Source organism: Mastigoproctus giganteus, chromosome 11, assembly GCF_048544385.1.
Source record: "Mastigoproctus giganteus isolate SK-2022 chromosome 11, ASM4854438v1, whole genome shotgun sequence".
Classification (NCBI taxonomy): domain Eukaryota; kingdom Metazoa; phylum Arthropoda; class Arachnida; order Uropygi; family Thelyphonidae; genus Mastigoproctus; species Mastigoproctus giganteus.
The window spans coordinates 148,551,521-148,569,226 of record NC_143585.1 but is presented as its reverse complement, the minus strand read 5'-3'; the positions used below and the strand labels follow the sequence as shown (position 1 = coordinate 148,569,226).

Here is a 17,706-nt window from a genome sequence, read left to right as displayed (position 1 = left end):
CATTCATTTATAGCTATAGGTGTGCCGCAAAAAAAAATAAAATCTGCAAACACCGGTCTGTGCTTGAAAAAGTTTGGGAAACCCTGCTGTATATCATTAACAAGACCCCAAGAATTGTTCTTGAAGTCTGTCTGCATTGCTCAAAAAACTTCATATCTGACTGCACAATTATCCCCAGATCTTCATTCTCTGTGTAGTACCACACTGTTTGTACATTTCTCTTGCAGTTACTGCTACCCATATGCAGTACTTTGCATTTGTCAATGTTAAACTTCAGTGCCACTTCTCAGCCCATCTGCCAAATGTTACTAGATCCTGTTGCAGTAGTATACTGTCATTAACAACCTTTATGTCATCTCCAAACTTCGACATTAAACCTGATATACCTTCATGAATATCATTGATAAAAAAACAACAATGGGCCCAACACCTAACCCTGGGGACTCCACTAATAACATCAATCCACAAAGAGCAGTGTCCATTGATTACCACTCTGTCTTCTCCTACTCAACCAACCTTTTTTTTTATCCAGTGTAGCAACTTGCCCTTATTCCATACTGCTCCAATTTGTACAGTAGCATTCCATGTACAACAGTATCAGAAGATTTCCTGAAATCCAAGTATGATATCAAAATAATTTTTGCATTCAGTTCCTTTGTAAGACCACATTGTAGAATCCAATCAAATTTGTCAGCCACGACAAACAAACACATGCTGTATCTGAATAACTACAGTCTTGTCTAGATGATCCTGCAGTGCTTATTTAACTAGTGACTCCATTATATTCCCGGGCACAGAAGTAAAAGTACGATGTCTTTAATTACTCATGTTACTTACCCTTTCATCATCCTTTGTGAAATCGGGATACATTTGCACATCTCCAATCCGTGGGAACCACCCCATGTCCAAGGATGCTCTCATAATTTTGTCTAAGGTTTGCTTACTTCCTTTGCCGCCTCCTTCAATATAACTGATAGATCCCATCCACCCCAGGTGCCTTTCTTATGTTTAATTATAACAATTTTTCCTCCACTTTACTCTCACTTATTACAAAATCATTTAGCTCCCTATTAGAATTTGATAAGCTTCTGTCCTTCCTACAAAATTCTTTCTGTGTGAATGTAGATGCAAGATATTTATTCAGTTTGTCACCTATCTGAGCAGGATCATCAACAGTCTAACCATTCATATCAAGTGGACCAATCTGATTCATTCCCTTCCTTCTAGAGTTCATATGAGAAAAGAAGTCTTTGCTGTTTTTCGTTGTGTCCTTTGCCAAAGATTTATCATAATCTGCCTTCGCCTGCCTAACCTCCTTTGTGACTTTATTACAGACTAGCTTATATCTACCATAGGCTTCTGTCACCTGATAATTTATATGCATTCCATACATTTTTCTTCTCTGCCACGATTCTCATTAGTTCATCTGACATCCATTTAGGCCTAGTCCTTGAACCGTGTTTTTTAGTTGGAACAAAAAGCATAGTAGCTTCCAAGATTACTTCCTTGAATTCTTCCCATTTAGAATTTTCTGTTGGTAACATCATCAGTTGGTCCCACTGTGTAGCAGTTAAAAACCGAGAGCACTGTAGTCACCTTTAGGAAAGCAAAAACCCTTCCCTTTACCACTGATGGTAGTTACCTCTTTCAGTAAATCCCACATCAATACACTGTAATCACTGCCACCAAGTGGTTCCTTTATCTGCAGATTCTTAAAGCATGAATAAATATTGCTGATAATCAAATCGAGTATTACTCACTCTGGTTGCCTCTCGAACATGCTGCTCTAGAAAACAATAATCCAATAAATCCACAAGTGTTGCTAGTGTACGAGTAACCAAACTACAAGTTCCAGCCTATATCTGGGAAGTTAAAATCCTCCATTATAAGACATTCTGATTTACTGGCCCACTCTTGTTTCTTTGCACAGTTGTTCTCATCATCATCATCAGCCATTTTCAATCCACTGCAGGATGAAGGCCTCTCCAGCAACTTTCCAGTTCCTTCTGTTTTGTGGCCATCCATTTACTACCATCCATTTACTACCCACAAACTCATGAATTTCATCTATCCATCTCCGTCTTTGTCTTCCAGGTTTTCTTCTAGCTCCTCGTGGATACCATTTTGTTATTTTCTTAGTCCATCTGTCATCATGTCTTCGAGCTGTGTCCTGCTCAAGACCATTTTAGTTCTTTAGTTTTGATAAGAATATCCTTTACTTGAGTTTGCTGCCTAATCCATGTGTTTCTCTTCTTATCTAACAGTCTGATTCCCAATATAATTCGTTCCATTCTTCGCTGTGTAGTTCTCAGCTTCTCTTCCATTCTTTTGGTGAGTGCCCAAGTTTCACTTCCATAAGTCATGGTGGGGAGTATACATTGGTTCATAATTTTACGTTTCAGACAAATTGGGATATTGCTCTTCAGTATGTGACTATATTTCCTGAATGCTATCCATACAAAATTTATTCTTCTCTTGACTTCCAGCCATTTATCATTATTACAGCTAATAACTTGTCCCAGATAAGTATATGACTCCACCTTTTCAATTACTGCTCCTTGAGTCATTATTTCTCTTTCTGTGGCATACTTGTTCATCATTACTTTTGTTTTAGCCATATTCATCTTTAGTCCAAAATCATTACTAACTGTGCACAACTGATTCAGATTCTCCTCTAATTCTTTGGGATCGTGGCTTATGACCACAATGTCATCTGCAAATCGTAAATGGTTTAGGTACTCTCCGTGCACATTGACTCCTTTCTGCGACCAGTCTAATCTTCTGAAAGCTTCCTCAAGGGCAGCAGTAAACAGCTGCGGAGATATTTTGTCTCCTTGTCGAACTCCTTTCTCGATTTTAAATTTCCTACTGTCTTTGTCTAGTCTAATAAAGGAGGTAGCACTCTCATATATTTTCTTCAAAATCATAATATATGGGGTATCTATGCCTTGTCTTTGCAGTGCCCGAAACATTGCCTTATGCTGTATGGAGTCAAATGCCTTTTCATAATCCACAAATGTCAGGCATAATGGTGTTTTATATTCATTTGCTTTCTCCATTAGCTGTGATATTATGTGAAGGTGATCCATAGTTGAGAATCCTGTCCTAAAGCCAGCTTGCTCTTTCGGTTGATTCTCATCAAGTATTCTTTCTAATCTGTTAGTAATGACCCTTGTGAACAACTTGTAGATGTGGGATAACAAGCTAATTGGTCTATAATTTCCAATTTCTGATTTATCTCCTTTCTTATGCAGCAAAACTATGATTGCATTATTCCACTGCTTAGGCGTCACACCTTTTCTAATGCACTTTGTGAAGAGTCTTGCCAGTTTTTGTGTTATGTCTCTTCCTCCCAATTTTAACAACTCTACAGTAACCTCATCTACCCACGGGGCTTTCTCATTCTTCATTTTCTTCAATGCATGTTCTACCTCATCAGGAAGAATATCGGGTATGTTGTATGTGTTGCTACTTTGCAATCCATCTTCCCCACTTCTGGCATTCCCCTGCTCCTTGTATAATTCTCTATAGTAGTCTTCTGCTATTTGAATTATGCCTTCTCTGCTGTTTATAAGTACACCATCGATATTCTTCAGTTTCAGTATCATTTGTCTTTTTGTATTACTGTTCATGGCTGCTGATTTAAATCCTTTGTTTTCCCTTAATGCTTGTTCTACTTTTCTTGTGTTAAATCTTCTTATATCCTCTCTGAGTCTCTTTCTAATGGCTTTGCATAACTCAGTATACTCAATTTTTTCCCTGTCAGTGTTTTTCTTGCTCTTCATTTTTCGCCTTTGGTTCATCATGACAAGTGTTTCTTGACTAATTTTTTCTTCTTTGGATTTCTTTTTCCCTATAGGTTTCTTGGGCTTTATCACTTTCAGAAAGTTGTAATCTTCCTCTTCAATATCTTGGTCCTGAGCAGTCTGCAGAAGCTCAAACTTGTTCTTAAGTTCCAGTACATACTGCTTTTTCTCCTCTTCTGTTATCTCAAAGACCTATGGATTATTTACTCGAGTCAGTTTTTTCCTTTCCTACATCAAGTGTACATCTTAACATTCTGTGATCACTTCCTTATTCATGATGGTAACATCATTCACAATATATCTTCTGTTAGTGAGGATGAAGTCGATTTCATTAGTAGTTAATCCATTTGGACTCTTCCATGTCCACTTTCTGTTCACCCTTTTCTTGAAAAAAGTGTTCATTACTGACAATCCTTGAGATTCTGCAAATTCTACAAGTCTTTCACCTCTTTCATTTCTTTCACCAATTCCAAAATTTCCTATAGTTCCCCTTTCTGCGCTGTTTTGTCTTTTTCCAACCTTAGCATTGAAGTTGCCCATAATAATAGTGTAGTGGGTTTTTTTTGTTCATCTAGAAGACTCAGTTTCGGTGTACATTTCTTCAACCTCTTCATCATCATGGCTCGAAGTTCGTGCATAAATCATTATAACCTTTAGCTTGTATCTCTTAGAAATCTTGAATATTATAATGTCTCGACACCCTTGGTGATGTACTTTTGAATTCCAAAATGTTGTTTTTTAAGTCTTTATGGACCAGAAACCCAACTCCACCTTCACTCCTTTCACTGTTTTCATTGGTGTACAGCAGATTTCCACTTGATAAACTTATGATTCATTTCTTCTTCTTGTTTCAGCCAAACCGATGATATTCCAATTCACATTTTCTAATTCTTCTTCCAGCTCTAATATCCTGTCTTCACCGATGAGTGATCTTACGTTATAACAGGCCAAGTTCAGTTTCCGTGCATGACAGCCTGGTCGTACCCAGATATTCTTAGCACCCTCTGCTTCCACTCTGATCCTCTCACTGCCGTAAGAGGGAGAGTGAAAGCCGCTGGGGACTGAGGGCCATTTCTTTTGTCGTGCTGTCATATACTGGAGGGTTTGGTCTTTTCCTCTTCAAGCTGACCAGGCATCTTGAAGAGAGCCACTCTACACATTTGTTGCCACCTAAGTGATAACAGGGCTTACCATCGAGAAGGTGTGCATGAGTGGATTTTAGGGAGGCAGGCCAACGGGACTTCTAAATCTTCTGTAATAGAGAGATATTGGATCCATCAGTGTTTTAGGCTGTGTGTCTGATAACACACAGGATACCTGTTCTCCTCTAAGCCCCTAGTTGGTTGGTGGATCAGACTTCCATCCTTTGTTTTGAAGTTGATAGCCTAAATAAATTTAAGGCTCAGCTGGACAGGTATTTCGAATGAACGGAGGGGTGAAGTGGAAGTTTTTTTTTTTTTGGCTGATGTTGCATAAGCTTGCTTTCTTGCATCATATGCCTCTACTAATGGTAATGCTAACATCACAAAATTTCTGTGCAGCTACAGACTCGGCACTGGTGACTTCATCGCATACTTTAACATTGTGGAAAGCAGCGTGATGCTTGAACCTATTAAATCACCCATTGCTTGCCACAAACATGGCTTGGGGTTAGCTGTACTTATCCTTAATATCTTAATAAATACTTGTTGCTTTTGCTTGAATGGCCATTAGAGTCAGGGGTACTCGCTTTTGAATCTGATTTTTCATCCATATTATTAATAGCTGTTTCATCTTCGATATAGCACCTGAACGCTGTTTTGTCATCACTGTTGATCTTAAGTGCATTAATTCCTTGACATGTTCTTTGAAACGCGCACTGTCCTTTAAAATAGTATTCACTGTTGAAGCAGCGAGACCTAATTCCGTGCAATAGATGACAAACTTTGTCCTGCTTCGTACTTCTTAATCATCTTCATTTTTAAATGAATTTTGTTTCGTTTTCTGGCACTGCCAGCACTTGCACTTTCTGTTAGTCCCTTTCCCTTAATCATTGTAATACGTAAATAGGAATGAAGAGAACTGTTTGAAAATTTGTTTTTTATATGATTGAAGATTTCTGTGAAGGGGAACACATTTCGGCATAATACTGTAATGTAAAAATCCACAGAATTCCAGTTATCGGGATTATCGCAAATACAAAAAGATCGAGTTTACTACCTGTTTATAATTAGATGCACTAAAAGAAAAGCCCAATAAACCCAAAAGTGAAAATTGTTTTTATTGTTTTTTGGTTGTGACCTCCAGAAACTTGCTTTAGAAAAATATCACAAAGGCTTTCAAAATTGATTCTTATAATGGGAGTAGTGCAATTTCCATTATAAAAATGACCTTTTAGAAAGATAAATAGCTTAGTAATATAGCGAAATTTTCAACTTCCAAGGACTTGGACTGAATTACAAAAAAAAAAAAAAGTGTTATTGGGTTCACATTACAATATTTTCACGATATTGCCATTTATTCCTACAGGATGCAAGATACGTTTCCACGAATTTTTCAGTTTGCACTGGCCAGCAAAAACTTACGTAAAGTTGAATTTCCTTAAGTTGAGTATTACGTAAGTTGGGGAGTTTCTGTACTAATATTTGATGTCATACAATCTACACTCGAGAAAGAACTCATGACATCCATATACCACAAAAATTTTCAAGAAATAATGAACATAGACAAGTTTGTCAACCAGTTACAACCTAAAAGAGCAACTAGAAGCTGGAAAAATTGCTAGTTAAATGTTGTAGTGGAGTTTTCCCCCAAGATTTTGAGACACCTACAAGGACAGAAAAAAATCTATGCTGGCTGGACCAGTCGTTGATTTAGGTAGCATTTCCCTATAACAAAATATTATAATTGTCATAGATATGGACACACTAGCAGGGACTGCAGTCAGAAAGAACTTGTATGTGGTCACTGTGCAGTGGCTGGGCATGTCATAAGACTACAAAAACTGCAGAAATAAAAATCAGCAGCTAAAATGTGCCACTTACAAAGCAGCACGGCTGATTGACCACTGCCATAGTATCGGCGATGATAAATGCCCCCTGTTATAAAAAAAATGATAACACAAACACAATCTACGACCAACCATGGGCCAGATTGATAGCATAAATTTGACTAGGGCTTTAAATGTCATCCAGTTGAATGCTCAAAGAGCAAAAACTGTTGTAGATCACATCAAGCTCAAACTAGAAGAAAACAATATAGATATCTTGGTACTCCAAGAACCTACACACATATGGGTAGGGTTCAAGGATACCCAAGAGTCTATAAAATAATAGAATACACTTCAGGTGTCTCTTCAACAGCAATAGTGGTCAAAACTACTTACCTCAGTCACAAAGGTGGGTTACCTCTGCTCCCCAGTAGCAGTGTGTGCCCATATCAATGAGGGTATCTTCATTGGTCCCCAAATTAGAAAATTGGTTTTAGACAGTCAGTTTGAAACTACTATGACTGACGTTGAAAGGGAAGCCTGGATTGCTTTTAAAAGTGTAATGGAAAACTTTCTAGGAAATCATAAATCACAGGATTATGAGAAAATTGTTCAAAATATGCTCGAAAAGCTTCTCAATTTAGGTTGCAATATGAGCATCAAAATTTACTTTTTGCATGCCCATCTCTATTCCCCCCCCCCCCAAAATCTCGCACAGATGAGCGAAGAACAAGGGGAGAGATTCCATCAGGACATAAAGGAAATGGAGCAGAGGTACCAGGGAAGGTGGAATACAAGCATGATGGCCGACTATTGCTGGTGTTTAAAAAGAGAGAAACCTGGCACTGTACATAAAGGAAAAACGATTAAACGTTCTTTTCAAGCAAAGAGACAAAGGTCTGATTAATGAAAGTTTCAGAATTTTGATTAATACTCGTTAGTATTTACGTAATTTTTGATATATGAAAATGTAATCCTATCAATTTGTCATTACTAAATACAATAAAGTTATATACTTTTGTAAAAAAAAAATACTTTTTTATTTCTTAAATTGTGATGTAACTGGATGTGATAGAAAAAAATCTAAGTCATATTTGAAATCACAGCAACATATTTTGGCAGTGGGACCTATTGAAATTCAAACCCAGTGAACAAACTTAAATTTTTTAACTAGTGTTATTATTATTTAATTAATTAATTTATTTATTTATTTTTTGTCCTTTAACAGCCAATATATGGTCTGATGATGGGTATTGGCAAGGTTCCCGAAATGTCACTTTAATGTATAGGAATTTAGTTATTAATTGAATAAACTATCTTAATATTCATGTGGTATAAGAATGGTCATTAATAAAAGTATAATTCTATGGAAAATCACTACGTAACCTTCTTTCCCAACTATATTAAAAGAAAAGATGTTTTAAAACATACCAATGGACGCTCTCAGTCACATCTAACAACGCTGACACATTTGAGAGCTGCAGCAGCAAGACTGCCATACACATTTGTGGTGCACTCAAGCAGGAGCTCTCCATCATGTCCAACAACACGGACATGACAGAGAGTTACAGACAAGCATAGACTGTCATACTCATTATCACTCGTTGATATTAAATAAACCATAGTACAAACAGCCAAGCAGGAGCTCTCCATTACCGACAACGCAGACATGACAGAGGGCTGCAGACAAGCATAAACTGTTTTGCACACTATCGTTCATTTCTCTTACACCCAGAGGTAAGAGCTCTCCATTGCATCTGGCAACCAGATGCGATTGAGAGCTACAACCAGGCAAACATTGTAATACACACAACTGTCATTTATATATGCGTTCACACTATACATACTCATGCAAAAAAAAAAAAAAAAAAAAAAACCCACACACATGCACACTATAACAAAAATTCTCATACTCTTGTATTTGAACCATTCATTCCATAAAATAAACATAATTATACATTAGTAATACACATTTATAAACACTAATATAGATAAACATAAATATGACTTTTAGCAGATGGCTTATGCATTCTGACTGGGTGGGAAACATTTTCTAACAGGATATTCTCTTTTGGTTTGTCTGTTTCAGTCAGTGTCACGATCAGGTATGAATGCTTGTCTAAGCAGGGGATGATTTCACAATCTGGGTAGCCATAGCATGGTTGCTTCTCCTTGTCTCAAACTTATTTGAACAAATTAGCATTAGTAGAGGCATGTGATGCAAGAAAGCAAACTTATGCAGCATCAGCCAAAAAAAAAAAAAAAAAAAACAACGCTCCCATTTCACCCCTCCATTCATTCCAAATGACTGTCCAGCTCAGCCTTAAATTTATTTAAGCTATCAACTTACACAAAAAAAGATGGAAGTCTGTTCCACCAATCAACTACCTGCTGGCTAAAGGCAAATTTCCACACATCTATTCTCCAACTGTCTTTTCTCAATTTGAAACTGTGCCCCTCAGGTTCTTAATCTGAGCAAGAGGAAGAATCCCATCAGCATTTAGCTTGCTCGACCCATTCAAGGCCTTATACACCTCAATCAGATCGCCTCGCAGGTGCCTACCTTCCAGGTGCTGCAATTTGCAGAACTTAAGCCTTTCTTGGTAAGAGCACCCCTTTGTTCCCCTCACCAATTTGTTGCCCTTCTTCACTCATTCTAGCAACTCCACATCCTTCCTAAAATGAGACCTCAAGAGTACAGTACTGTGTACTCTTGGTGTGGTCTGACCATTGCCTTGTATAACGGAATAATCGCCTCCCTGTCCGGCGCCTCCGTAGCTAGGTAGGCAGGAGCAGCAGTGTGTAGCACACGCTTCTTGATTAGACCGGGGTTTGAGCCTGTGACCACCAGATACAGAGGATGCGGAAAGGTCGGGGAATGACCATCGCATATCCCCGGAGCAATATGGCATTAGTTGCTAATGCTCCTAAAAACCAAATAACAGCAACAACCTCCCTGTCCCTGCTATCAAAATTCCTATATATCATTGACAAGACTTCATGACCTGCCCTGGCAGCCTGTCTGCACTACTCAGCAAACTTCATATTGGACTGTACAATTACCCCCAGGTCTTTTTCACTTTCCACTCCCCTGAGTGTAGTACCACACAGTTGGTACATTTCACTTGGGTTGTTGCTACCCATATGCAGTACTTTGAATTTGTCAATGTTAAACTTTAGTTGCCACTTAGCCCATTTGCTCAACTTATCTAGATCTAATTGGAGTAGAAATTCAGAGAAGGCCATGTAATGCATATCATCAGAGACAAGTAGTTGTTTATGTCCACAGTGTATATGTCCAGTTTTGGATATATAATCTATAGAGATGGTAATTGGGACTGTAATGAAGGATATGGGTTCAGTCCTCATCAGCTACACAAGTACATTTAGGATCCTAGGTGAGACCCAGTTGGCACAACTTTGCATTCAGGGAACTATACCCTGGTAGCAGAAATGTGGTATAGAGTCTTGGGGCAAACTTGAGAGGGGTGGTTTGGGGGAGACCAGAACCTAGTAACTACTCCTGTAGGTGTCTGTTCCCATCTATTCTGCCATTGCTGGTAGAGTGTGGTTTGTATCCTTTTCCTTTCTTGTTTGATATCAGTCTCCAGGTTCAAATTGATCCCTAGGATGTTTTTTGTGATTGCATCTTTAGTCTATACTTGAAGGCCCTTATAACTTTTGAGTCAAGGGGAACTTTTGGACAGCAGTAGCTACACATGGTGTGTCCTCTTCCAACTGAATTATATACATTTGCTTTGGCTGCTTCGAGACACCACCTGAAATTCTTTGGCATTGCTGTGTATTCCTTAAAGTGGTGGTTTCTCCACCCTATGAAGACTCTCTGCTGCTGGTGTAGAATTTGCCACAATGTGGCAATATCCCTCTCACCCAATGTTTACTTGGTCTGGTATTTCAGATTTGTATCATTCTTAATTTCAGGAGGTTCTCAAGTAACTTCCTGTAGGTTTTTCTGATATACCTCCTCAATTAATTCATTTGGTGTTACATCTTTGTCTACATTAAATTCTAGTAATGAGGGCTCATTCTTTTTTGGGGTCTCTGCAGTCAGTCTAGGGTTGCAGTTGCTGGGTTTTCAGTTTTCACACTTCCTTTTTTCTTAATCAACAGTGGGGCTTCAATGAAGCAATTGTATGAACATTTAGTATTACTAGTGACAGTAGGATCGTGAGGAAGCAAGGACAAGTGATGCAAGGAAGCAAATTGATACATTAGCCAAAAAAAAAAAAGAAAAAAAAAAAGTAAACCTGCCCATCCCCTCTAATAATTTCTCTAGTTCTTAAATTTATTCACACTACTCACTTTCACAACATCAAATGGAAATTTGTTCTAATAATAAACTATCTACTGGCTGAAAGCAAATTTCTCCACTTCTGTCTTGCAACCATCCCTCCTCAGTTTAAATTTATGTCCCCTCATGTACGTTGTCTGAGTAAGAGCAATAATGCCATCACTGCTACAATGCTAAGTGAAATTTAATTCCAACAATCAACTTGTGGCTGAGTACAAATTCCTGCACATCTGTTCTGGAACAATAATTTTTCAATTTAAATTTGTGTGTTTGTAATTTGAGGAAGGATAAAGATTCCATCAGCATTTAGCTTATTAAACTCTTTTGAAGCCATATACACTTAAATAATATCACCATGCATATCTAGTTTCCAGAATGCAATTTAATTAACACCCCTAGTCTTTCATGGTAAGATCTATTTCCAGTAGATCTTATGCTTTTCCTAAAATGAGGAACAAATGCCCTGGCTGTGGTAGTTTTTCTTTCAGCTTCCTTTCCATTATTATTATTATATTATTCCAAATTTGTATTAGATAGACTTTTGTTAACCCATTTGGATGCAAAAAATTTATTCTGTTTATCAGTAATTTGTATAGGATCATCAATAGTTGACATTCATATCCAGCAGTCTGATGTGATTCATTCCTTTTCTTATAGGTTTAACACAAGCAAAGAATTCTTTTACTTTTGTTAAATATAAGTATAAAGAAAGAAGACATCTTATTATTGCTGGTAATACATTGCATGTTGGATATGCAAGAAATAAAGTGTTACATTAGTGCAGGGATTCTCAATGGGGTGAAAATTGGTTTTTGGGGGTATTACAATGGTTTGTGGCCTTCAAGTTCAACCCTACCCGATGGCACTAATGATATCAAGAGTAGGAGACCGGCAGAATTGCTTAACAAGTATAGGTCACAGTTGAAAAAAAGCTGTGAAATAGGGTTGAATTTGAAAGTGTCTGCAATTCTGCCCAGACACGATAGGAGGGAGTATATGATGAGAGCCTTATCGATCAATTCGGCCCTTGAAAGATTGTGCAAGGCTCAAGGGGTAGAATTTTTTTCAGCCTGGACTGTACTTGTTAACAGGAGAGATTGCTTCTACAGGGATGGGATACACTTAAATAGAAAGGGTGCAAGAATATTTGCTGATGCTATCGAGGCAGTGTTAGGGGGGTCGGAAAACTGCTAGCTTGGGGGAGACAAAGACGAATAGATTAACTGTAGCCACTGGCAGAGGTGAAAGAGACTCTTGCACTGCTTCTATTGGAATGAGCAGAAGCCTGAAAAACAAGATGCAGGATATTTCAGAGACTGCCGGGAGTCATTGCGGTACAAGTAAACACATGGGTTGTGTTAGGGTAGCTAAGAATAGAAATAGGTGCATGTATACTTGCGTGTACACCAATGCTAGGATTTTAGTAAATAAATTTGATGAATTTGAGGTATTGCTCAAAACATCAAAGGCAGATATTGTTGGGATATCAGAGACGTGGTGTCACACAGATATAAGGAATGCAGAACTGGAATTTGAAGAGTACAACGTCTACAGAAAGGATAGACTGGATAGGAAGGGAGGAGGGGTTATGCTATTAGTTAAGAAATACATAAAATCCAAGGAAGTGAAGCCAGTGGACATCGCTGGACAGTGCAGTGTCGAGTCAGTTTGGTGTGACATAAGCATTGGGAGATCAAAATTGAGAGTAGGAGTGTGCTATAGGCCTAATGACTCTGATGAGTATAATAAGGAACTGTACAGGGAAATAGAGTGGGCCAGTAAATCAGAGAGTCTTATAATGGGAGATTTTAATTTCCCAGATATTGACTGGAATTTGGGGGCTGGTCACTCACACACTAGCAAGGCTTTTGTGGATTTATTGGATGATTGTTTTCTACATCAGCATGTTCAGGAGGCAACTAGAGGGAAGAATACTCTTGATTTGATTATCAGCAGTGATTCTTCATGCATTAAGAATCTGCAGATAAATGAACCACTAGGTGGCAGTGATCACAGCGTGCTGAAGTGGGATTTACTCAAAGAGGTAACTACCATTGGGGGTAAAGGGAAGGGTTATTGCTTTCGTAAAGGCGACTACGATGGACTGAGACAGTATTTAAATTCTATACAGTGGGACCAACTGATGATGTTACCAACAGCAAATGCAAAATGGGAAGCATTCAAAGAACTTATCTTGGAAGCTACTAGGCTATACATACCAACTAAGAAACTAAGAAATATTGTTCAAGGTTTAGGCCTAAATGGATGTCAGATGAACTAATGTGGCATATGGCAGAGAAGAAACATGCATGGTATACATACAAATTAACACATGACACAGAAGCCTATGATAGATACAAGTTGATCTGTAACCAAGTTACAAAGGAGGTTAGGCAGGCGAAGGCAGATTACGAGAAATCTTTGGCAAGGGATGCAAAGAAAAACAGCAAAGAGTTCTTTACTTATGTAAACTCTAGAAGGAAGGGGATGAATCAGATTGGTCCACTTGATATCGATGGGTCAACTGTTGATGATCCTGCTCAGGTAGCTAACAAACTAAATGAATATTTTGCATCGACATTCACACATGAGGAGTTATTTAGCGAGGGGAAAGCCAGAGGTGTATTCAACTCTAGCAGTAAGCTAGAGAATCTTGTAATAACTGAAAGTAAAGTGGAGGAGAAATTGTTGAAGATAAACACAAGAAAGGCACCCGGGGTGGATGGGATCTATCCAGTTATATTAAAGGAGGCAGCAAAGGAAGTAAGCAAACCCTTAGCCATAATTATGAGAGCTTCCTTGGACTCAGGGGAGGTACTCACAGACCGGAGATGTGAAAATGTCACCCCAATTCACAAAGGAGGATCAAAGGCTGACACAAGTAATTATAGACCTGTGAGTTTAACTTCTGTTCCAGGGAAATTAATGGAGGCACTAGTTAAAGAAGCACTGCAGGATCATTTAGACAAGACTTCAGCTATAGCTCGGACACAGCATGGTTTTGTTAAGGGGAAGTCTTGCCTGACCAATTTGATTGGATACTATGATGCAGTCACAAAAGAAATGGATGCAGGGAATAACTTTGATATTATATACTTGGATCTTAGAAAGGCTTTTGACACTGTTGCACATGGAAGACTGCTGCACAAATTGGAGCAGTGTGGCATTGGAGGCAAATTACTGCTGTGGATAAAGGGGTGGCTGAGGGGGAGAAGACAGAGAGTGGTAATCAATGGACACTGCTCATCGTGGACTAATGTTATTAGTGGAGGCCCTCAGGGCTCAGTGTTGGGTCCATTATTGTTTTCTGTATTCATAAATGATATTGATGAGGGTATATCAAGCTTAATGTCAAAGTTTGCAGACGATACAAAGGTAGGCAGGGTTGTCAAGGACACTACTGACACTATGCTGCTGCAACAGGATCTGGAAAGGTTGAGCAGATGGGCTGAGAGGTGGCAAATGAAGTTTAACATTGACAAATGTAAAGTACTACACATGGGAAACAGCAACCCCAGAGCAACGTATCAACTCTGTGGTACTACACTGACAGTGGTAGAGAATGAAAGTGACCTGGGGGTGGTTGTGCAGGCAGATATGAAGTTCTCTGAGCAGTGTAGACGGGCTGCAAGAGTAGCTCATGGTGTATTGTCAATGATATATAGGAATTTTTCTAGCAGGGATAAGGAGGTGATTATTCCCTTGTAGAAGGCAATGGTCAGGCCACACCTGGAGTACTGTATACAGGTCTGGAGGCCTCATTTCAAGAAGGATGTGGAGCTGCTGGAACGAGTACAGAGAAGGGCAACAAGATTAGTGAATGGAATAAAGGGGTGCTCTTACGAAGAAAGGCTTAAGTTTTGCAAATTACAGTGTCTGGAGAATAGGCACCAGCGAGGTGATCTGATAGAGGTGTATAAAGCCTTGAATGGTTTGAGCATGCTCAGTGCTGATGGGATTCTTCCTCACTCTCAGAATAATCACCTGAGAGGGCATAAATTCAAATTGAGGAAAGACAGATGTAGGATAGACGTGCGGAAATATGCCTTTAGCCAGCGGGTGGTTGGTTGGTGGAACAGACTTCCATCCCTTGTCGTGGAAGTTGATAGCCTAAATAAGTTTAAGGCTCAGCTGGACAGGTATTTTGAATGAACAGAGGGGTGAAGTGGAAGTGGTTTTTTTTTTTTTTGGCTGATGCTGCATAAGCTTGCTTTCTTGCATCAAATGCCTCTACTAATGCTAATGCTAATGACATCTTTTTCTTTTAAATATTTAATTTCTCTCATTGGGTTTTCTTTTCCCCTGAGACAACTGATTTTTAACATATAGGTATATTATATTAGGTGTGAGTGAGAAATTTTGATAAAAGGAAGAGAGTGGGCATGATTTAATTCAACCACCTTTGCTTTTCATAGGCATTAAATGCCTAAGTGTCTCCGAATTCCTTGCCGTTTGTACCTTTCCGACAGCTGCAACCTTGGTGGTGGCATGGTGAACATGGTTTATTTATTCTTTTGTTTCATTGGTCAGTATATGAGGCATGGATGAGATGAGGAAATGTTTGTCTATTGTTTCTACTTTCTAAGCAACAATTAGTATTGATTTATTGTTTCCTTGTGGAAGTTTATTTTTGATCCACAGTGCTTTTGTGAGTAACATGGGCTATGAAAGTTAAGTAAAAATAGTTTATATTTTATTATTTAGTTCTTTGTAGTTATTCAACCCATCATCAAGCATGTCAATTGCTGGAAAGAAAAAGTGTCAACAGTATCAGCATGAATATCTAGCTTATGGTTTTATTGAAATGTGTCTTATGTGTAATAGTTCTTTTTCAAATGAGGCTATAAAACCATCAAGACTTAGATCACTTAAAAAGTAAACATCTGATAAAGATGGTAAACATATGGAATATTTTAAAAATTTAAAACAGAATTTTGAGCAACGTAACACTGTTACTTCTTATTTAAGAACACACAAATAAATGACGATGGAATGGCTGCATCTTATATAATTGCAGAAATCATTTCAAAAACTAGTAGTGCTCATACAGTTGTTGAGACTGTTATATGACCTGCATTAGTGACTGTAATTTCAACAGTGATGCATCAAGATCCTTCCAGTATTTTAAAAGCATTTCCATTGAGCAATGATTCAATTCGAAAACAAATCGAATAGATGTCATTTAACATTGAAGAGCAGCTAATTTACAAACTAAAACGAGAAAATTTTCTATTCAAATTGATGAATTCACAGTTACTGACAATAAGACCCTTCTAATGGCATACGTTCATTATTTTGATGTTGATTGTAAATTGCAAGGAGAGATGTTGTTTGTAAAATCTATAGAAACTGACTTACTGGAGCATCCATTTTTGCTGCTGTAAAAACATGGTTTGATGAAAAACAAGTACCATTGGAAAATTTGGTATCCTCTGCCACTGACGGTGCTACCTCCATGGTTGGAAGACCAAGCCCACCTAAAGGAAGTGTGTCCCGAAAGTCTTGCAATACACTGCATTGTGCACCTTAGGCGTCTCCGTAGCCAGGTGGGAAGGAGCAGCAGTGCGTAGCACACGCTTCTTGATTAGACCGGGGTTCGAGCCCGTCACCACCAAATACGGAGGATGCAGAAAGGTCAAGGGAATGACCACCACATATTCCCGGAGCAATATGGCCTTAGTTGCTAATGCTCCTAAAAACCAAATAACTAACTAACTAACTAACTAGCATTGTGCACTGACATCATCTGGTTGCAAAAAATTTTAATCCAGTTCTTTATCAATCTCTCAGTATAGTTATTAAAACCATCAATAAAATAAAGTCACATAGCAAATATGATTGCCTTTTTAGAAAATTTTGTGTTGATAATGAAGAACAGTATGGGAGGCTTCTTTTACATACAGAAGTCAGATAGCTTTCTAAAGGAAATTGTCTAACAAGATTTGTAAACCATTTTGGTACAATAATTAGTTTTTTAGAAAGTATAGGGGAGAAATCCAAGCCATATAATATATGGCTTGGATAAAAAAAAAAAATATGGTGTCTTTTGTTCTGTACCTGTTTTATTTTATTTATTATTATTTTTTTTTTTTTCGCCATGAAGAATGAACTTTTCAGTGTTGAGAAGGATTGTAGTATTCAGTTTATAGCACAATGATACAAGGGGTGTTCAATAAATTATCTACCTACCTATGAAGGAAATGAGATAGATAAAAAGTCTGTTTTTATTTTTCAATGTAACTCTCCTGAACTTCAATACACCTGTTCCATTTTGTTGGCAATGAGGAATACCAGACAATTAAAATTCTTTGTCTTGTCCATCAAAGAATGCAGAAACAGCAGACTTCAGTTCATTATCATCAGCAGAGCGACGTTCACATATGCTTTTCTTGAGGTGTAAAAACAGAAAATAGTCACTGGGGGCCAGATCTGGTCTGTATGGTGGAAAGTCACAGTCTCTCAAAGCATCAGCACCAGCATGTGACCTGTGCACTAGTGCATTGTCGTGAAGAAGCAGCACACCTCTGGAAGGTATTCCACGGTGTGTTTCCTTTATGACATCCCTTAGGTTGTACAGTAGGGAATGTACAAAATTCCCCTCAGCATCCCAAAAAATGGTG

General features: G+C 38.3%; 1 protein-coding gene across 3 annotated transcripts in view; it reads left to right on the top strand.

The window, feature by feature from the left end:
* The window catches only part of LOC150078508 (rho GTPase-activating protein 39-like), a 789,750-nt gene that overhangs the window by 43,540 nt on the left and 728,504 nt on the right, over positions 1-17,706 (top strand). The window lies entirely within an intron of this gene.